The sequence below is a fragment of the Scardinius erythrophthalmus genome (genome assembly GCF_964197995.2).
Source record: "Scardinius erythrophthalmus genome assembly, chromosome: 11".
Classification (NCBI taxonomy): Eukaryota; Metazoa; Chordata; class Actinopteri; order Cypriniformes; family Leuciscidae; genus Scardinius; species Scardinius erythrophthalmus.
This window is the reverse complement of record NC_138231.1, coordinates 21,311,603-21,334,088: the sequence shown is the minus strand read 5'-3', so window position 1 is coordinate 21,334,088 and position 22,486 is coordinate 21,311,603. Positions and strand designations below refer to the sequence as shown.

The 22,486-nt window shown below is 42.4% G+C and overlaps 1 protein-coding gene across 9 annotated transcripts in view; it reads right to left on the bottom strand.

The window, feature by feature from the left end:
• Nucleotides 1-22,486, bottom strand: part of cep128 (centrosomal protein 128) — a 170,107-nt gene that overhangs the window by 73,039 nt on the left and 74,582 nt on the right. Inside the window, exons 20-21 of one of the 9 annotated variants that reach the window (XR_014031058.1) lie at nt 22,313-22,367; nt 21,919-22,232 (exon numbers count right to left, since the gene is read on the bottom strand). The exons of 7 other annotated variants lie outside the window; for them this stretch is intronic. The gene's annotated coding sequence lies outside the window, so the exon portion shown is untranslated. Of the gene's footprint in view, nt 1-21,918; nt 22,233-22,312; nt 22,368-22,486 lie in introns of those variants that run through there. One more of the 9 variants, XR_014031059.1, reaches the window with a different exon arrangement.

The following is a 22,486-nucleotide window of genomic DNA, read 5'->3' as shown; positions in this document are numbered from 1 at the left end:
ATGTCACAAGTAACAGAAATAACCACAAATGTCAGAGCATGTCAGAACACCTCCAGGGCCCAGAAAACAGCTCAGACCTCAGAGGGTTAAAGTCTTGTGCTGTTTTATAAAGCACAAAACCATATCACGGTTTCGATTTTAGTTCGTTGGCAAAATATAACGCTAGAGACCTTTATGTTAGCTATACATTTTACATCTCATGTGTATTGGGAAAAGGGAGAAGAGCGAGTTCGGCAAAAGGCGAATTCGAACTTGAGTCGAACGCGTCAAAAACTACTTTGTTTTAAGCACCTCACGCACGCTCTCAAGCCCCGTTCACTGTTCTACCTTCTCGCAGCAACATGAATTGCAAACACACATGTGACGTGGTTTAAACGGCTAATTAATCATTCAGAGAGCTTGAAATTTTATTTTTGAATACAAAAAAATTACCGAGGTTCAGACCTCGGTGACCTCATAGCTGGCTACGGCCATGAGTAAAGCTAATGCAAGGGCTAGAAATCTATTAATCTTTTGCTGATACTTCCTTGTCATCATGGCGATCGGAGTTCACAGTTGCATAGCAACGACAGACGCCACGGGACAGCAAGCGAATGTGGAAAGGAGAGAGCGGCGCGCTCGCGCTTTCCACTTGTTTTTACATATCTAGAGAGACGTTGTTGATTGTTTGAGCATGTGACTGCACGTTTCACCTTGTTTTCTGTTGTTATGCGCAGCATATTTCCCGCGCGCACAAACACAGCCACAGACAATTGTTCGGTTAGCGAAGAAGACCGAATGTATGATGCATAGGCTAATAATCTTTAGATCCCCCCCATGTGACCCATATAAGCGGTGGAATTCCCTCCCAGTTTAAAAAACGAAATTCATGCCCTGCATTTATTAAGGCAAACCTAGTAAAAACTAATGCAGTCTATTCACTGACTTGGCAGCTCTGTGAAATGTAATACAACAGTGCCACCTACTGTCTAAATGCATTAACATTAAAAGTCTGAGTTGAAACCTAGACATAGGTAAATGGGTTTGTCAATTAGCCTGAAAAAAAAAAAAAAAAAAAAAAAATCAGATCTTGTACATCCTCACCTTGGAGTCTCGAGTTAATGTACAAAGTTTGGTTTCGATACGTGACAGCGTTCCTGAAATATGAACTACTTCCTGTTTTGGCGACTACGCCGCCGATTTCGTTTGTCTGTGACTGGCAAATGCTTCCGAAAATCAAAAATCCTTCTAGTAACTTTTGTGAGGCTTGGTCCAAGGATCATGTACGTCCAGTTTCGTGAAGTTCGGACCAAATTTGTGACCTGTGAAACTTTAGTTTCGCTTTCTGTTCAATCCACTATGGCGGACGAACGACATGGACTTGTGATGTCATCTTCGCGAACAACTTACACCGGTACTGACCGAACGTTTTAAAGTTGGAACGGTGTCTCTGTCTCAAAGGGCCTAGGCGCAGGAGCTGGCCAAAATTTTTCTCCCGGGAATAATAATAATAACTAGAAAAGTGCATTTCCGGAGGAACTGCAAAGTGTGCTTGCTCTGGTGCGGTTCACTAACGTTAGCAGGTAGTGGATAAGGGTGCGTTGAAGTTTGCTTGATGTGAGAATTTCAACAATAGTACTTTTTTCAAGATTGTGCATATAAAGTTAGGCAAGGCCAAACAGCGTTATCCATTTTGTTGCGATTGCATCGCTAGAGTAAGCTAATAGTGAAACTGATAGCGTTCTTCATTTAATTACAATATGAGGACTGACGGTAGGCTATAAAAATCAGCGTTTCTGTGTAGGTGATGACAGTCTTCATTTACTGTATCCAATAAGCCAATACAAAACTTACCCAGCTGTTCTGTGGTTGAGTGTTCCCTTTGATTAGGAACAAATTTACTATCTCAAATTAAGGTCAACCGTAATTAGCGATGCTTTGATTGCTGCTGTCAAGATGGTTGTCATCACCTACACAGAAACGCTGATTTTTATAGCCTACCGTCAGTCCTCATATTGTAATTAAATGAAGAACGCTATCAGTTTCACTAGCTTACTCTAGCGATGCAATCGCAAAACATGGATAACGCTGTTTGGCCTTGCCTAACTTTATATGACATATGTGCCATATAGAGTTACACATCCCGTTGCCATTTCAGGGCTTGAATTTCGGTGCGGGAATGTGGGGATTGCGCATTTACATGAATAAGCAAAATGCTTTTTAATGCCCCGCGGAAACCCTGGCTGATCATAGCTGTACAGGGCGCCTTATTATTTTTCATCTCCATAAATATATATAGTAGTAAAGCCAAGGCCGTAACCAGGGTTTGAAAATTAGTGAGGTCTGGGGTGAGGTGCAGGGCCGGATTAAGAATTCAGAGGCCCCTGGGCACAATGTCTTGTAGGCCCCCCCCTAAGGCAGGCCAAATGTATAGTTTGTCCAAGTACATTTTAGGACATTAAAAGGAACTTTGTTGTACTATGCTGGAGTAAAGTTAATAAATTATCGTTCTTTCCCATAGGATTTTTAAAACTATGTTGGGTAAACCTCTGTCCCTCTAGGGGGGTTCGGGGACATGCTCCCCCACAAAGAAAAAGCATTGACTTGTACCTGGACATTAAAGAGGGCTCAAACATATTTTTTAGTTATGATATAGAGTCTCAGTCTACATTAAATTATCACTGGTGTTTTAGGACGCCAAACAATTAGTATAATAATATAATAATGATTTATATAATTATTCCTATGACATAAAATAGCCTATAAACGTACTGTATTAAATGAAAATGAATATTTCAAAAGTATATTTTACATTACACTAAAGGAAAATTACAATACTTTTGTCGTAATGTCTTCTTCACTTGCAAGAAATAAACTCTTTGATCGCGTGAGCAAAGTGCGCACTTTTCTTTAAATCACGCAGCACAAACATAATGCCTATATAGGATACTTAAAGTCTTGTGCTGTTTTATAAAGCACAAAACCATATCACGGTTTCGATTTTAGTTCGTTGGCAAAATATAACGCTAGAGACCTTTATGTTAGGCTATACATTTTACATCTCATGTGTATTGGGAAAAGGGAGAAGAGCGAGTTCGGCAAAAGGCGGATTCGAACTCGAGTCGAACGCGTCAAAAACTACTTTGTTTTAAGCACCTCACGCACGCTCTCAAGCCCCGTTCACTGTTCTACCTTCTCGCAGCAACATGAATTGCAAACACACATGTGACGTGGTTTAAACGGCTAATTAATCATTCAGAGAGCTTGAAATTTTATTTTTGAATACAAAAAAATTACCGAGGTCCGGACCTCGGTGAAATCATAGCTGGCTACGGCCACGAGTAAAGCTAATGCAAGGGCTAGAAATCTATTAATCTTTTGATGATACTTCCTTGTCATCATGGCGATCGGAGTTCACGGTTGCATAGCAACGACAGACGCCACGGGACAGCAAGCGCTTGTGGAAAGGAGAGAGCGGCGCGCTCGCGCTTTCCACTTGTTTTTACACATCTAGAGAGACGTTGTTGATTGTTTGAGCATGTGACTGCACGTTTCTCCTTGTTTTCTGTTGTTATGCGCAGCATATTTCCCGCGCGCACAAACACAGCCACAGACAATTAATTGTTCGGTTAGCGAAGAAGACCGAATGTATGATGCATAGGCTAATAATCTTTAGACCCCCCCCCCCCTCCCCCCATGTGACCCATGTAAGCGGTGGAATTCCATCCCAGTTTAAAAAACGAAATTCAGGCCCTGCATTTATTAAGGCAAACCTAGTAAAAACTAATGCAGTCTATACACTGACTTGGCAGCTCTGTGAAATGTAATACAACAGTGCCACCTACTGTCTAAATGCATTAACATTAAAAGTCTGAGTTGAAACCTAGACATAGGTAAATGGGTTTGTCAATTAGCCTGAAATAAAAAAATAAATTAAACAATTCAGATCTTGTGCTTCATCACCTTGGAGTCTCGAGTTAATGTACAAAGTTTGGTTTCGATACGTGACAGCGTTCCTGAAATATGAACTACTTCCTGTTTTGGCGACTACGCCGCCGATTTTGTTTGGCTGTGACGGGCAAACGCTTCCAAAAATAAAAAATCCTTCTAGTAACTTTTGTGAGGCTTGCTCCAAGGATCATGTACGTCTAGTTTCGTGAAGTTCGGACCAAATTTGTGACCTGTGAAACTTTAGTTTCGCTTTCTGTTCAATCCACTATGGCGGACGAACGACATGGACTCGTGATGTCATCTTCGCGAGCAACTTACACCGGTACTGACCGAACGTTTTAAAGTTGGAACGGTGTCTCTGTCTCAAAGGGCCTAGGCACAGGAGCTGGCCAAAATTTTTCTCCCGGGAATAATAATAATAATAATAATAAGAAAACTTAAGAAGAACAATAAGTGTGCGCTTTCAGCAAGCACACTTAATAATAATAATAATAATAATAAGAAAACTTAAGAAGAACAATAAGTGTGCTGCTTTCAGCAAGCACACTTAATAAGAAGAAGAAAACTATAAGAAGAACAGTAAGTGTGCTGCTTTCAGCAAGCACACTTAATAATAAGAAGAAAACTTAAGAAGAACAGTAAGTGTGCTGCTTTCAGCAAGCACACTTAATAATAATAATAAGAAAACTTAAGAAGAACAATAAGTGTGCTGCTTTCAGTGTTGTGTTTTGGATCATTGTCATGCTGAGTTTCTCTTCATTTTCAGCTTTCTAGCAGAAGCCAGAAGGTTCTGGTGAACCACCACCACCACCACCACCACCTGGCACGGCGCCAGGATTCCAGTTTTGGATGGGCCAGACCAATAGTGGGTGGGCCTTAAATTAAAAATGTTAAATTAAAAACGTTATCCAATCACTGTTTAACCTAATAAAAAAATATTGACTAATAAAGCTGTTATACTGTTATATTAGTGTGCGTATACATAATATAGATTTTAATAGCTTGATGCTCTTTAAAATTTTTGTTGCACTGTTAAAATTTTCGGTGCATAGGACGACCTATATCCACGATCGCTCTCCATGGTTCTGACCAAAGAAGAGCGCTTTGGAATCTCCATTACGCATCATACGCATCATACCTGGGCTGCATTTTCCGATAACGTTACTCTTAGCGCGCTACGAAGACTCTTAAGGTATAACTTAACTAAAGGTATATCATTGCTAGGCGTCTTCAGGGCTATCATCCACTCGCGAGGCAGAGGCGCTGGCGCCCTCCTAGCAACGGCGCTGTTTTTGGTAAAACATCTATTACAGAAAGCTTGAAATGTCTACTTTTAAACGAAAATATTCAAACCAAAATAAATAGGCTACTCTCTGATTATCCATATGAAATGTGCATTTCTCTCTGCAGCGACACAGAAAACACCAGTTTATTACTAAACAAATAAATGTCGCCTTGCTAATTTAGACACATTCATAATCATTACTTTAACCGGTTCTTTGTGGCAAGCTTTATGCGTGCGGTCATAACGCTTATTATCCTGTACCAGCCTATTTAAGTAATTAAATTAATATAAAGGGGCGATTTGTCCACAAATGGCTTAAATTAACAACTACTAGTCGACTAGAAAAAAAAAAAAAATTGTCGGAGACAGCCCTTATTCCACATATTTTCGAGCCAGCAGGCCATTCTGGGTTGAGCGAGCGGAGCGGAATATTCAGAGATGCGCTCTCCGCTCACGAGCTCTGATCGGAACAAACCCGAACCACTGTCTGCTGAACTTGCGCAGAAACATCAAAATAGACATAGCCAGCTTTTTTAAAACTAAACATTTAGACTATTTTAGTACAAATTATGAGCTTATTGACGATTTTTTATAATTCTTGACAAAATTAGAATATATTAAGTTTTTCTTTTTTTAGTTTTTTTTTTTTTTGTTTTGGGTGCGCCGAAAACTAACGCTGTGCCTGGCCCCCACGGAAGAAAATTTTGAAAAATAACGGCCTGAAATGATGACTTCTGGTGAATATTGTAGAAACTAATTGATACATTTATATAAATATATTTCATACATTATAGCATATTATAATATAACTTATTAGGCCTATATATTTATAGAATAGCAAAGTAGGCCTAATCAATATACAAGACTGAACCACATAGATGTGAAATATAAAGGCTATCATTTTTACATTTCCCTCTGTTGTCACTTGTCGTCATCGTTGCTACCATACGTGACTGAAACGACCAATTAAAAGGGGATTCTCTGATGATGTTCCAAGATGTTAAAAACGCTACGCTTATCATAGACAAACAGGGGGAGAAATTAGTATCTAAGTTACCGCACCGTCGTTTTTTTTTTTTCTTAGCACAGCCTACAAATGTCTTTGTTCATAGTCTGTCTGAGGCTATATTAGAAGCTAATAATGTGTCTGTCATGGATTTGCATTGAATTTATTCTCAAAAATACGGAACAAAGTGCGTTCCGTATCAGTTCAATACGGAACAAGACTTTTATGTGTCAAATACGAAACGGTTGGCAACCCTACTTGGAGCTATTCATGATTTCCTCCACCCAGGTATAGATTATGATTTGCAAAGGCCCTTCAGTTCTTTCCTTTAGCGCAAAGTGGAGGTTATGATGATTGTGAATATTACAACCGTTCTCACTCTTGAGGCATCAAATCTCATAGTGAACTGAAAATATGTTTAAACTTCGTAAGCTTTGGCAAAGTATCTGTCACACAAAATAATTATAAAGCGCGATATGGCCTTAGTGCCCTTATCAAATCGGGAAAGGCTGAAGTATTAGAATACTTAATAATACTTAAGTATTAGAATAGCGCACTTTGTTCAGGAGATCACAAGTTAAGGCCAATTCACACAGCACCGACAGTTGCCGACAGACTGTAACGGACACTACGTCAGATTTTGTAGGATTAGTGTGTTATCCCTATCAGTGTTTGTAGGCGTCTGTTGTTGTTGTGACTGTTAGCATTGGTTGCCATCTGTTGGTGCAGTGGGAATTGGCCTTTAAAGGCAGGGTAGATTTGTTCCAGAATTTTTTTTTTATGTTGGTTGAAAGTCTCTTCACATCAAGTTAAGTGGTCTAAATGTATTTATATGTATACATGTCTGTGGAAGGAGTATGACCATAAAATGTTTGTCCGAATGCAATGATACAATGTCCTACCTGCCTGTCAACATATGTATTTCTATATCTCCGTGCACCCTGCTTGCGCAGACATCACACGTCATCAGCGCGTTTCATGTTATGAGTTGAAGCACTGAATTTACATGAATAAGCAAAATCGTCCAAGCACTGCAACCGTAACAGCAGCCAAATTTTACAGTTACTGTAATTTGTTAGAGATGGAAACCCATGATGTTATACTCGGAGCGGCTTGTGACTCCAATTTATGCGTTTCAATGCTGAAATTAATCTGCAGCAGTCAGGTGGGTACAGGTCAGTGCTCTTTAAGTTGTTTATATTCATTATTATTATAATGTCACATGCTTTGAGACATGAGGTAATTTAAAGGTAGTTCACCCAAAAATGAAAATTCTGTCAATTACTTACCCTCATCGGTCGGTCCAAACCCATAAGACCTTCGTTCATCTTCAGAACACAAATTCAGATATTTTTTATGAAATCCGAGAGCTCTCTGACCCCTCCATAGACAGCAATTTAATTACCACTTTCAAGGCCCAGAAAGGTAGTAAAGACATCTTTAAATAGTCCATGTGACTACAGTGGTTCAACCTTAATTTTATGAAGCAACGAGAATACTTTTTTGTACACAAAAAAAAAAACTACTTTATTCAACAATTTCTTCTCTTCCGTATCACTCGCATTCATGAGAGCACCATGATGCATGCGTGTTGGCATTCTGACATATAACCCAGGAACGCTACACTGTGTTCACCAGCAGAGGAAGACGCACGCTGTATGTAAGCTATTGAACTCTACATGAATTGTGCTTTAGTTCTTAATGTAGTGTTTAAAATGGCGCTAAAGTGTGCATTACCTGGATGCCTAAACAGTCAGAAACCAGTGAGAGTACGTAAAAGTACCTTTCCAATGCTGTTAGAAAAAAGGCTTACCTTTCACACTTTCCCATTACATGATTCTGAGTTACTTAAGTTACTTAATTTACCGCTTCTATACGTCAAGCAAATGAAGATGTGCAGTGAACATTTTTCACCAGACAACTTCAAACCAGGTCAAGGAAAGCTACAATGATTTCTGATATCAACAGCTGTGCCCAACCTGTTTTTACAAAACACAGAGGTATGAGTGAAATAGTCATGGGGAGATTGTTGAGGGTGTTAAAGTTACAATACAGTAATTTAGTTAATTACTTCACTTTCATATGATGTTTTTAAAATATTCTTTTTACAATGCTTTGCATGATACAGTAAATTACATACTAATTACACCAATAATATGAAATGTTTTTGAAAACTACGAATGATCCATCACAGCTCAGTCAGGACCCCAGTCAGAAGGCCCATCCCAGCTCAGTCAGGACCCCCAGTCAGTAGGCTCTACACAGGAACCACGATCAGCAGGTCCATTACAGCCCAACCAGGGCCCCCAGTCAGCAGGTCCACCTCTTACCAGTCTTCTCCCACAAGTAACTGATAAATGTGGAATTATTTTATTATTAACACAGAGGAATTATTTCCGGCTGCATATTTAACTGGTGTTCCACAGTCAACCCCAGTTAAGCCACATAGCATCCAAAGTTCTACACGAGAATCCGAGGATTCAGTTGTGTCAAAACTTCTGTTGGTGCTATCAAGTCCAGAAAAAACTGAACAGCGGTCACATCAATTGACATCAGGGACATACTACTCCTTACCTCCCACAAAGTCCTATCAATCAGTAAGCCAACTTTAAATAATGGTAATGTACTAATTCTGTGGTGGTTCTTATAAATCAAAACTGGACTATTATGTGGTCTATAAAGTCTACAATGTCATGTGCTTGTTATATGATATTCTAAGTTGTTTTTATTCTTTGTAATTATTCAAATCGCAAAATTTAATTAGTACTTTTCTTCATGTAGGATGAACAAACATGCTGAAAACCTGTCTGAAGATCTTAGTCAAGACATCAGCATGCTATCCCTAGATCCTCTAACAGACAAGAAGAACCTCAGTTTCGTTCCTCTATAGGGTTCATAGGCAACTGGAAAAGTTTTTGGGGCAGACCAGACCTGTTGAAAAGAGATGGTATTCATCCCTCCTGAGGTAGTGCTGCTCTTCTCTCTAGTAATAAGGCACATAGTCTTAGAGTTGAACCTTGACTATCTGATTCTGGGGCCCAGGTCAGGAAGCAGACAGACTGGCTAAACCGACCATCTGCTAGCTGTCTCACATCACAGAAGTCAGATAAATCCCAACACATGGAGACTCTTTCACCTAGATATCATCATATAGAGACTGTGTCTGTTCCCCGAATTAGGAAACACAAAAACTCCCAAACCCATTTAAGGGTAAAACTTTAACTGATGTTTAACAAATAAAAAACAGATATAATACGGATGAACAAATTATAAAGCTTGGGTTGCTGAATATTCAATCCCTTTCTTCAAAAGCACTTATTGTTAATGATATGATTACAGATCATAACCTAGATGTGCTGTTTGACAGAAACCTGGCTAAACCCATTACATAACTTTAAATGACTCCATGTCCCGTAGATTGTGATAAATATGAGCCTCATCTTAAAGGCAAAGGGGGGGGTGTTGCTGTAATTTATAGTAATATCTTCAATATTACTAAGAAGTCCAGTTTCAAATATAATTGTGTTAGTGCTTAAATATGATACTAATGCTAAGTGTAAATGAAAAATCCATTTAACATTTGTGCTGGCTACTGTACATACAGGCCACCAGGGCACCAAACAGACTTTATCAAAGAATTTGCTGATTTTCTATCAGAGTTAGTACTGGCTGTAGATAAAGTCCTAATTGTTGGTGATTTTAATATCCATGTAAATAATGAAAAAGACTCATTGGGATTTGCATTTAGAGACATTCTAAACTCTATTGGAGTTAGACAACACATGTCAGAACCCACTCATTGTCGTAATCATACTTTAGATCTAATATTGGCACATGGAATCAATGTTGAGGCAGTTGAAATTCTGCAGCAGAGTGATGACATCTCAGATCATTATCTAGTAAAGTCAAGTCAAGTCACCTTCATTTATATAGCGCTTTTAACAATATAGATTGTTTCAAAGCAGCTTTACAGTGATAATAGGAAATTAAAGTAACAGAGATTGTTTCGGCTTTACAGCAGCTCTAGAATAAAGTTATTGTCCAGCTAAAGTTAGTTTTGATTGATTCACTTCCGTTGCAATGATCATTAGTTATTATACCATGGTCTGGGTGAATACTCGATTCTGATTGGCTGCAGGGTGTCCGTTAAAAAGTGATAGAGGACACCTAGTAAAGGAGTTCTGGTGAAACTGACTGTTTACCGTTCGAAATTAATAAATAAATGCGCTGGCTACATCAGCTGTGAGTAACCATAGCAACAGGCAGTCAAAGTATATCAGACAAACATCTAGTTAGCCGTTATACATAGCCTACTAAAACACCAATGAGCGACTTCGTTATTTCTTTTAACCTTTTGGGGGAATTTGACAACTTTGATGACTGAGATGCTGCTGAAGAAAGAAAAATTGTAAATAAAACGGAGAAACGACACAAGGAGATAACACCGGAAGAATTTAATCAAATAGAAGACGAAAAAGATGAGATCAATACAAAAAAAAAAAAAACGAAATGGGCAGTAAATATACTCAGAGACTTTATTGTTCAAAAAGGAATGGAATCCAGCTTTGAAAAATACACCGCCGATGCTCTGAATGAGACCCTGCAGGAGTTTTACGCAGCTGTCCAGTCAGCCAAGGCAGGAGAAGAGTACAGCGTTTCAAGCCTAAGGAGTCTGAGAGCCGGTATCAACTGTCATTTAACGGAATTTAATATTATAACTGACACCAGATTCATAACCTGTAATGCTGTGTTTAAAGCAATAATTAAGCGTTACCGAAAAAGTGGCAAAGATACCAGCGTTCACCATCCACGTATTTCTGAGTCTGATCTTGAAATCATAAAAAATTCAGCTGTACTGTCTCCCGATACGCCCCTTGGCCTGGTCAGAAAAGTCTGTTTTGACATCCAGCTGTGTTTGGCTCGGCGTGGCAGGGAGGGCAACCAGGAGCTCTGCATGCAATCTTTTGAAGTCCGGAGAGACAAGGACGGGGTTGAGTTTGTCGCCCTGGCTTACAATCCGCACACCAAAAACCACAAAGAACCGAATGACCCAGATAAGGAAAACTTCAGAGGTCCTATGTGTCCAAATGTCCATCTGACGCAAAGGCTTTCTACCACCATCCGAAGTGCACCGTGACATCCGCTTCCGAAGTGTGGTACAGCCGGGAGCCGATGGGTATCCACTACCTCGGGAACATGTGAAAAAGATCAGTGAAGAGGTAATTACACTTTATGTCAATATAAATGTATTATTAGGCCTAGTAGACCTACTTTTATTATAATTATAATTATTATCATCAATTTAACTTTCAGGTTGGTCTTTCGAAGGTCTATACTAACCACAGCCTCCGAAGCACCGCTGTAGGTCGACTCTCCGATGCTGGACTGGAGAGCCGTCAAATAATGTCGGTGACAGGCCATCGATGCGAGAGCAGTCTGCGGGCTTACTGGGCTCCGTCAGTCCGTGAGAGACGAAGGTGGAGCAACGTACTGTCTGCGTCAAGTGCCCATCACGGGCAGTACCCAGCTATCATGGATCCTCCCTCAAAGGCCCCTATGTCGGACTTGCCGACTTTTTCAAATTGCACTATAAATGGAAACGTTGAATTTAATAAAAAAAAATAAAAAAAGCTAGCATGTAGGCAAATGCCCCTCTGTTCGACCTGATTAATTTATTTCCCTATATAAGCGAAAATCGCTGGAGCAGAACTAATTGTTTTTTGTTTGTTTGCTGTTTGATTGTTTTATGTGTAATAAAAAAAATAACAATGCCTACCTGTGTGTTTTAATTATAGGTAAAAAAAAAGAAGAAAGTGTAACGCCCATGGCTAGACAAGCCGAAATGAATAAATAAATGCGCTGGCTACATCAGCTGTGAGTAACCATAGCAACAGGCAATCAAAGTATCCGTTTACAATTTATTGTATCAAAACAAAACTGAAGGGATAGCGGACTATATCTCCGAAACCAAGTTATTGTTTGTAAAAAAGATTTCGATTGTAAAACTAATTAAAATATAAACTAATGTTTTAAAAATGTGTTATTTGGCAAGTGACCATGGTATAAGCGGGTTAATGCCCTTTGAGGTGTCCATTGTCAGTTATTAATGGACTTCGGCGGAGGCAACCGACCTCCGCTGCGTGTCGGACGGTTCACGTCTTGCCGTCGTCCATTAATACCTGACAATGAACACCTCTTCGGGCATTAAAGGTTGTATCAGCGATTTCAGAAATAAATAGTGTTCCAACCAATCACCGACAGGGGTGGTTGTTATGAGGTTTTGCGCTCGTGCACGGCTGCCTATAACGGCTGCACGCGAAAACCTCACAACACCCGCCCCTGTCGGTGATTGGTTGGAACACTATTTATTTTGGTTTTGAGTGTTGACGATACCAACTGTTTTTGTGTGCAGATTTCAGAGCCTAGGCTGCCCACAGAGACGCTTTTTTTTATGGCATGCTTATGGGGCGGGCAGCTAGCGGATCGTTAGGAAAGATTAGATGAATGTGATCATTTATGTTTGGGACTGAAATCGCTGATACAACCTTTAACTCTTACTTAACTTAGGGGCCGCTAACACGACACCGTTCTAACAGAAAACCCTCAAGTTCTCTCTGCGCAAACTTTAAAAACGCAAACCTGTGAGAACGCTGATGGTGTGCACATGTGTATTACGTGTTTAGTCTTATAGGTATGCACGTTTGAATATATACTGTATGTGGCGCAGGCGTGTAGTCCTTTACAAACCAACCCTCAACAAACTACTTGTCTGGCCTTAAATGTATAATACAAAAAAATGTATCGCTTCCGCATTGCCATGTGAACCGGAATTATCCCGACAACGTTTTATCTATACAAGTTGCAGGTAAAACGTAAACTAACAAGTTGCTACTTTGCGCTTAAAGAAGATTAAAGAAGATTGAAGATTAACGTTAAAATAGTCCAACGTCGTGGTACAAGCACACTTGGGCCCTCAAGAGAGCAGCCAGAAAAATGGAGCATAGCAGGAATAAAACAAAACTAGAAGTTTTTCGCATTTCGTGGAAAAAGAGCACGATTGCGAACAGAAAGGCATTAAAACAATTGAGGACAACAATTGAACAACAATTGAGGATGTAATTATAATTAACAAACATTTTTTTACAGAAGGTTACAAAAGCATCAAGCTCTGTTGCCATTGCTTTAAGAGAGGTCTGAATTCTCTTTTGGAAAATGTAATTGAAATAGAAGTGATGAATATGTACAGATCCCCGTCTATACGTCTGTATAATTCATCACGAGTTTGACATCTGGCATGTCGTGAAAGGAATGTACATCTTGCATTACTAAACTTATTATGCCTGTTTACATGTATGGAATACATTCATTTCATGGCCACATGAACACAATGGCCAATCAGAGGTGTTTACGATTCTGCTCAACAGCGCTCAAAAGCGTCACAATTTTTTACATTTCAGTACCGACTTGGTACCGAAGTCAGTACATTTTGACAACTCTAATAGAATGTGGTTTTTCCAAAGCAAACCAAAGAGTGAGTGAAAAGGAAAATGTATAAACCCATTTCACAAAACTTCAGGGATGGACTGCTTCAAAAAGGACTGGAGCGGCGCAATGACACCACTGTGGTTTTCAAGGACCCAACCTCTCAAGTTGCACTTCCCAATTTACTGTGCAATACTGCAACGAAATCTAAACTGGACAAAGAAACAGCAATCGCTAAGCATGTGTCAAGGTTTACAAAGTAGACCACTGACATTCACACAGTAATAGTTCTCTTACGAGAGGTCTCTCGTACTGCGTAATAGCTTACGCTAGGGGAAAAACTCTTTTCCACGAGATATTGAAGCCAAAAATGATCCTTAATTTTGTAATATTGTAAAACGCGTTGCGGCAGCATGCAGACATAGGCGAGACGGCTCGCGCGCCCATTGGCTGCTCTGCGGCAACTGCAGCAGCCTATCGAGAGAGGCCCCTCGTGACGTCAGATCCGCCGAAACGGGCGGGGCCTTGGGCTATAAATATAGCCTCGAGAGGCTGGTCTAGCTGATTTTTCATCTCTTCAGCAGAAGCTCACGCATCGCTGGATCCCGAGAGGAAGAAGCCGCGCCGTCTGAGAAGCTCTTCAGTGGGACGAGCCACTGCACCTGAAGCCGCTGGCCGCGCCACCTTCAGTCGCCGTTCCTGCTGCGCTTTCCGGCGTTATATCCTTTTCTCTGCTACTGTGTTTTTGTGTGTGTGTTCGCCGCCGCGACACACTCTCATTGCACTAAAAGAGCCGGGCGTCTTTGTCAAGACGCCCCTTTCCTGGGTGAGGATCACTCAGCTCTCGCGCTCGCTCTCGACGGCTGCCCTCACTGCGAGCTACTGCCTACGGTGACTCTGAGGACTCGCCTGGCATCCTTCTCCGTGACTGCACCTCCGCCCGCCGCTGTACCGCGCTGTAAAAAGCGCCGTGCTCAACGGGTCCCGGAACCTCCCCCAACCCGCAAAGCTCGCCGGTGCGCCCGCCTGCTTCACCTGCTTTGCTAGAGTCTCTTCCTGATGGACAGTGGCCGCCGTCTGCCGCCGCTTCCGTCGTGGATACCGACCAAGAAGCCGCGTCTGTGGGGGATGATACCTGCTCTCTCTCTCTCTGTTCGAGCCGCGCAAACTGCGCCGTTCACAGGGGATGTCAGGAGCGGACGGTCACGGGGCTAGCTTTCTCTCTCCCTCTGTTCGAGCCACGCAAACTGCGCCATTCACAAAGGAGACCGGAAGCGGACGGTCACGGGGTTAGTTTTTTCTTTACATTACAAGAAAGCTACCCCGCCCTAGTTGCGCCCCATTCACACGTCACTCACCGGCAAAAGGAGAAAAGAGTGTTTTTATTCCCACCGAGGCCGGACCAACCTCCATTTCTCACACATTTCTCATTCGCCTCTGAAGTTCAGGCGACTGGAAATGTCAATATTGCATTAAACGAGCCTGTTGTAATACATGCACGCCTGCAAACAAACGCCGTCACAAGACATGTTGACGCTCTCTTATATATATAACTGAAAGCTTATGTGTTCCCCCGTGTGGCTCAGTGGCGGAATCTTAGGCTTTCGCACGAGAGACCTAGGTTCGAATCCCATAAAGAGTGTATTTTCTGGTATTCCGGCCACGGCCGATGGTGTTATGAGTGTAGTAAAAATGCCCACTGCCCAGTTCTCATTCCTACACACAAGCACAGCCCGCCACACACGGCCCGCACAAATAAAATCGACTCACGTCAATTGTGCACTAGATGTAGTGAATGTGCCCACGACTTAGTACCCACAAACACTACACACTGCATGTCTCACGGTTTCTGTAAAAACTAAACCAACGCACATACAGTCTGCCTAAACAGACGGTGTTTTCAGTGTTATGAATGGGCCCGCTGTCCCGCACCCTCATTCACTCACAGACATGACAAACCCTACGGGGTTCGCCCCGCTCTCTCTCTCTCAGCGTACCGCTATAGGAGAGCCGAGCACGGGCAGGCTGCCCGCTGTTATCAGCGCGCCCCCGGCCTCACACACTGCAAGCACCGCGTTTATGTTACAGCACACCGGTGCTCTCCGCTCGCCACTATGTCGCGACCAGAGCCCAGATATCATTCTACCCCTAACTATTCATGCGAACGCATGGGCAAAGCTTCCCGGGATATCAGAGTGGGTGCTGAACATTATAAAAAGAGGCTATTCGCTACAGTTCGTTCGACGCCCACGACGTTACGCGGCGCGAACCGAAACTACGGTGGAAAAGGAAGTAGCACACCTACTTCGAGCCGAAATAGCGAAACTATTGAGCAAAGGGGCCATAGAACCCTTATCACAAGCTCAGAGCGAAGGGGGCATGTACAGCAAATATTTTCTGGTACCCAAAAAAGACGGGGGTCTCAAACCCATTTTAGATCTAAGACAGCTGGACAAAGCACTCCTGAAACGACGGTTCAGAATGCTCACAACCAGGAAAATCCTCTTGCAAATTCGTCAAGGGGACTGGTTTATGTCAATAGATCTGAAAGACGCTTATTTCCAAATACAAATAGCTTCACGTCACAGGCGATTTTTGAGATTCGCCTTCGAGGGCCAGGCATATCAATACACAGTCCTGCCGTTTGGCCTGTCCCCAGCACCTCGTGCATTCACGATGTGCATCGATGCAGCGCTCGCACCCCTGAAACTCCGGGGCATACGAGTTCAGAATTATTTGGACGATTGGCTGATTCTAGCTCGATCACAGTCAAAGCTCATAGAACACAGGACCATATTACTCGATCATCTCGAGAATCTAGGTCTCAAAGTCAATTGGGCGAAGAGTTCGCTGTCTCCCAGTCAAAAAATATCTTTTCTGGGCACAGAACTGGACTCGCTGTCTATGACAGCACAGCTGTCACCACAGCGCAGACTGAGTATTCAGCGCATGACGAAAACTTTGCTACGGCACTATAGTCCCGCTCAAAAAGTTTCAGAAGATGTTGGATCTCATGGCTTTATCATCTCCAGTACTTCAGCTGGGTCTGCTTCGCATGCGCCCGCTGCAGTTCTGGCTAAAAGCGCGAGTACCGCGTCAAGCGTGGACCTCCGGTCTCTTACGCCTCAAGGTCGATCAGAAATGCATCTCAGCTCTGAAACCTTGGACAACGACCGACTGGTACCGGTCAGGTGTAAACCTGGGGACTACCTCGAGTGTGAAGGTGGTGTCTACGGACGCCTCTATCTCTGGATGGGGAGCGCTGCTCGAGGGCAGACCGTTCTTCGGCCAGTGGTCAGAACGGGAAAAGCTTCTACACATAAACTGCCTGGAAATGATGGCAGTCGACAACGCGCTGAGGTGTTTTTGTCCCCAGATAAAAGGACGCCACGTCTTGATCCGTTCGGACAACATGTCGGTGGTGGCCTATATAAATCACCAAGGAGGTATCAGATACCGAACCCTTCACAGGCTGACGGAACGCCTCCTGATCTGGGCTCAGCACAATCTGCGCTCACTGAGAGCAGCGCACGTGCCAGGTCACCTGAATGTAGGACCAGACAGACTGTCCAGGAACAATGTTCTGGCAGGAGAATGGTCTTTACATCCGCAGACAGTCCAACTGCTATGGAAAACATTCGGCAGAGCGAAGGTAGACCTATTCAAGAAAACGCTCAGTGTCCAGAGTTTTTCTCCAAGAGCAGGGATGCGCTGGCCCACGTCTGGCCCCGCTGCCCGCTCTATGCTTTTCCCCCCGTCATGCTCTTACCCCAGGTATTAGAGCAAATCAGGGAAAACGGATGCTCAGTGCTACTCGTGGCCCCGTTCTGGACGAACCAAGCCTGGTTCCCAGTTCTGATGCAGCTGACGAGTACCTCCCCATGGCTGATACCAGTGAGGAGGGATCTCCTCTCGCAGGCCAACGGCTCGATCTGGCATCCTCGCCCAGAGCTTTGGTCCCTACATGCGTGGGCCATCAACGGGTACCCGTTAACCTCCCAGCGGGAGTGTTAAACACAATCACGCAGGCTAGAGCCCCGTCTACTAGGCAGCTCTATTCCTCGAAATGGTCTGTGTTCTCTAGCTAGTGCACAGCTCGTGACATATCACCCTCAGACTGTGGGGTGTCAGAGGTTCTTTTCCTTTCTGCAAGAGCTACTGGATAAGGGCAGAACCCCATCCACGCTCAAAGTTTACGTGGCGGCCATAGCAGCGTTCGCTGAACCGATGCTTGGCCAGTCACTAGGAAGGAACGATCTGGTCATTCGCTTCCTTAGAGGAGCTAAGAGGCTGAATCCACCCAGACCTCCCTCAGTTCCCATTTGGGACCTTTCTACGGTTTTGGAAGCCATGAAAGGCGCCCCATTCGAGCCAATTCAGTCAATAGCCCTCAAACACTTATCTTTCAAGACAGTGTTTCTTCTGGCTTTCGCTTCAGTAAAGCGCATAGGGGACTTGCAAGCGCTCTCAGTGAGCGCAACGTGTATGGAGTTTGGGCCTAATGACTCAAAAGTCATACTCAAACCAAGGCACGGGTACGTTCCTAAATCCCTCAACACACCGTTTAGGGCAAAGGTGATTTCCCTGTCGGCCCTGCCGGTCTCTGAAGAGGAAGGGGACGCGGGCTTCCTTTACCTGGTCAGGGCGTTAAGAGCCTATGTATTTCGCTCATCTGTTTTTAAGACAGACGGAGCAGCTCTTTGTTTTGTTCAGCGGACGTTCTAAGGGACTAGCTGCACCAAAACAGAGTCTATCCAGGTGGATAGTTGATGCTATAGCGCTAGCTTATACATCTAAGGGCCTGCAATGCCCGTTAGTTGTCAAAGCTCACTCCTCGAGAGGCATGGCCTCGTCGTGGGCTTGGTCTAGTGGGATTGCCTTACAAGATATCTGTATGGCGGCAGGCTGGGCCTCCCCGTCTACATTTATAAGGTTCTACAACCTAGAGGTTCCCGCTCTGCAGGCTAAGCTGCTCTAATAAATCAGTATTGTCTGCCCGATGCTATCGGCTCAGGATGCTGAAACTGCTAGAGCGTTGCTCGCTGATCGACTATATACCTCTGTGGGCAGTGTGTAAGACCCATAATATTCATCAGACCAGGCCGAGTTCGCCCTAGCTGTGTGGAACACTTGATATTAACTGCTCTTAATAGAGCACTACTTTCTACGGGAATGATGCTATTCTAGCCCCTCTTCCCGGATTCTCTGTGAGTCCCTTATGATTATGCACTGTATGAGCCCCGGGCACCTGCCCTTGGGACCTTAGTGTTGAATCTCAGCACACACGCCGTTTTACACTGTGTTCCCCTAGCGTAAGCTATTACGCAGTACGAGAGACCTCTCGTAAGAGAACGTACTCGGTTACTAATAGTGTTGGGTCCGAGTCCACCATTGTCGAGTCCGAGTCGAGTCCAAGTCCTTAACAATCGAGTCCGAGTCCAAGGAGGGCCGAGTCGCACTTGAGTCCGAGTCCTTAACATCCGAGTCCGAGTCGAGTCCGGCCGAGTCCACAAAGATTTAAATGGTTTTAAATTGACCTTTCACAAAGACCCGCCCCTCTTACTGTCACTACATCCGACAAGCCATTCTGCTCTCACTCCACATGTTCTCACACAGTGAAATATATATTGCGGAGCAAAGAGGACACTGACAATGCACCAACAGAAAAGACAAGGCTACTTCTGGTATGAAATAAAGTCTCAGCTTTCAAATTTTGTAATTTTTATGAAATTAAAACAATACACACCATTTTGTGGTGCTTTAATATAGGCCTCAACTCAAGCAGCACATGAACTGATAATATCTTCTAGTTATAGCACGAATTATACATGAATGAACATCAAAACTGCAAAAAGAATTCAATACACACCATTTTTCAAGTTCAAGTCCAATGACTTTAATCTACTATCTGGTTTGGTTTGTTTGTCGGACAAAAATGGCAGGTATCTGCATTATGATTGGTCAGATCGCATGTCAATCAAATTCCAGTGAAAGGTCTCAACACTGAGCTCTTAAATTAATATGTTAAACCTTACAAAATGATTCCAATGTATAGTTACAGTCATACGTTTACCTATCGTACATCTTTCAGATTCTGCAAGGTTATGCTCAAGAATATAACACGATGCATTAAGAGCCAGGGGTAAACTTTTGAGCAAGATGACGATTTTTACATTTTTATTTATTTTGATTATCATATTTTGTTTTACATGCTAATATCTTATTTAGCCTCTAAATGGCAGGACTAAATTAATTAATGAGTTTATAAATAAAATAAGAGCAATTTACACCAATGATCCAGTTAAAAAATGTACACCCCCTGGCTCCTAATGCTTCCTTCTTGAGCATCACTAAATGTTTGCAGGGTTTGTAATAGTTGTGTATGAGTCCATCAGTTGTCTTCAGTGTGACAAGATGGATCTCACAATCATAGTCACTGCTAGTAAGGAGTCAAATATGCAGAAGATGCTGGAAAAGCAAAGAATGTGCAGGAGCTGGAGGATTTTTCCTCATGAACAACCATGTAAAAAACTTGTGGATCATTCAGGTAATTAAACACAATATTAAAATCAAGCCTATGTAATTTGTCTTGTATTTTGTGTTTGTATTTTTTCTTGTGGACTAGGCTATAAAACATCCATTATGTGAAAACGATTTTTCAGGGCAGTACTAAATAGAAACAATGTTTTTATGTTCATCCTCATTAAAAAATAAATAAATATTAAATTTTGGAGATTCTGCAAGGTGTATGTAAACTTATGACTAAAGTGTAGGCTAAATCAATGTAACAAAAATCATAACATTATTAGACGCCAAAATGTTGCTATGGTTATCACGTTCTCATGTTGCTATGGTTACTGTGTCAATCATCGCAATTTCATGACTCACAGGACTAAAATTCTGCGGATTCTCTCCCACATTTAAATGCAGTTATCACTCTTTTTAATTTACAGTGTGAACGTAACCACTGGTCCTCTACAAGCATGAAAAAAATATATTATTTAGATTGTCAATAGCGCTCACTTTAAGCCATCACTTACTTACCGCGTTCTTCACTCTCACTGAAACTCTCGTCATAAACACTGAAGTTGTCCGCACTGCACAGCGAATCTCTTATTTATATCGCGTCAAGACTTTGTTGTTTATGAGGAGATTTGCGAAAGGATAAAACTCGTGCTGATTCTGAACATATGTTTTGAGCGACTTCTCCGCATGGTGACTCAAAACGCCTCTGATTGGCCACTGTGTTCATGCGCTTAATATACATATCTGTGATTGGCTACAATGCTCAACACTGACACAACACAATGTAAGCAGTTTCGTTTCGTTTCGTTTTTGAATAATATTGTGTCCTCCAGTGCCCGGACTCGACTGTACTCGGCAAATTTTCCGAGTCTAAAATGTCCGAGTCCGTGTCAAGTCCGAGTACAAATTCGTCCGAGTGCGTGACAAGTCCGAGTTCATTAAAAAATGGACTCGAGACCGGACTCGAGTCCGAGTTCGAGTACCCCAACTCTAGTTACTAACGTAACCTCGGTTCTCTTTAGAAGAGGGAACGAGTACTGCGTATCTTGCCGTGCATGCATCACACTCTGGTTCGCTTCAGTGATGAAAAACCAGCTAGACCAGCCTCTCGAGGCTATATTTATAAACCAAGGCCCCGCCCGTTTCGGCAGGACGTGACGCAGTGGGCGCGAAGCGCCCTCATTGGATCTGATGTCACGAGGTGCCTCTCTCGATAGGCTGCTGCAGTTGCCGCAGAGCAGCCAATGGGCGTGCAAGCCGACTCGCCTATGTCTGCATGCTGCCGCAACGCGTTTTACAATATTACAAAATTAAGGATCATTTTTGGCTTCAATATCTCGTGGAAGCTATTACGCAGTACTCGTTCTCTCTTCTAGAGAGAACCGAGGTTACGTTAGTAACCGAGTACGTTTTCTTGCCTCTTCTTGTATTTTTGAAAATTTCTTTTAGTAAAATGCTAGCTGCACATGCATGTTTACCTAACTCTTTTTATTTGTGTAAAAAAAAGATGTATAATGTGTAAAAGTGCTGGGAAGACCAGAAAATTGCTTATCTAGTACAGTGATATTACAAAATAAGACAAAAAACCTTACCATATGGTAAAGCTCTACTCCGACTGAAACGGTCTTAGCAATTTTTAGCAGTTTTCAGTTGGTAGGCTGTAATTGACATACAAAAGCCAATTAATGTTGTGTAGTGATGTCTATTTTTATTTAAATAGTACCAAGACAAGCAATACCCACACAATGTGTTTGTTGAAAATATCTATACTAATAATAAAAAATTATAAGTAGAAAATGTGTATTGGTTTGCTGTATTTTTCTTTAAATTAGTCAAAGCTTCTTTGGCTTCCTTGAAACCCACATAAGTTCCAGATGATGATAGGCATATTGCCTGTATTGATCGCACAACACATGATGGCAGAACTTCTCTGTTGTGTCTTCCCAGCTTTTGACCTTTGAGAATCCACTCCAGTACAACCTGGTGCGCCACTGTCTGCACTGGCTGTAAACAGAAAACAGATGTATAGTAAGTACTTAGGCTGCATGTATAATACCTCATTAGTAAAGAAATTGGCTACTTACTCTACAGATAGTGAGCCACCCGGTCCTTCTGGCCTCGGATGTCGCTTCCAATTCACTTTGGGCAAATAAAAAAATCACTTCTAAAACAGCGGCTAAGCAGGGGCGGTAAGCTGGGATCTTTTATGATACCATGTTAGAATAAGTAAGGTTGGGCAAAAAAATTGCAATTCATCC